Raw genomic sequence first — 886 nt, forward strand, 5'->3', positions numbered from 1 at the left:
TGACACATACATATATACGTATATATTGTAACGATAATAAGAAATCAAAGCTCTTAGCCTTTGCAGCATTTCTGAATTTGGCATCAATAGGTACAAAAGGTTTTAAAGTCTTCTAGGTCTCCGGCGCCCACAAAATGCCAGTTCCGAATATGCTCATATCTCTCCGAGGGTTTCCTTGGTTTGTACCGTCCTGTCTAGACTTCAGGAAATACTCCATGGCTTGTATCTGCAACAGAATCTGGGGGGAGCCCTTTGTTCTGAACCACCTGAACACGGTCGTAGGAGGCTCGGGCGTACAGATGTTCAAATCGCGGCTTTGTTTGTGCAGGAAATGCTATACGGCTTGTATCTGCAACAGAATCTAGCGGGAGCGCTTTGTTCAGGAACACTTGAACGTGATCGTTGGAGACTAAGGCGTGTTCATATGTTCAAATCGTGGGCTTTGTTTGCGTAGTACTTTAGTTTCGTTTGTAGAAGGCCAAGTTGAGTTTCTAAGAGACCCATAGGCGTGTGTACCTAAGACATATTAAACTTTACGCTACCTCAGGCCTTTCGGGAGACCAAACTTTGAACAAACTTTGGATCTTCATAAAAAATGCTTTTGCTTTATTCTTTTCTATCTTAAAAGATTATCTGAAAATTAAAAAAGGGGAGAAAAATGAAAGAAAAGCCTCGTTGCTGACTTATGAATTAAGGTCAAAATGGCAAAGTTTATTATTCTTTTTCCATGTACAGTATTGCATATGTGCATTTTCGTAAGTGTCGTAAGGTAATCAAAGCAAGTGATTTTTTGAATATTTTGCTTTAATTGTAATCTAACTATAGTCCAACTCTTTCAAACTCCACAAACCATAAATAATTCATGGGAGGGGAAAGGGATCTCCCA

The sequence above is a fragment of the Penaeus monodon genome, chromosome 22 (assembly GCF_015228065.2).
Source record: "Penaeus monodon isolate SGIC_2016 chromosome 22, NSTDA_Pmon_1, whole genome shotgun sequence".
Lineage (NCBI taxonomy): Eukaryota > Metazoa > Arthropoda > Malacostraca > Decapoda > Penaeidae > Penaeus > Penaeus monodon.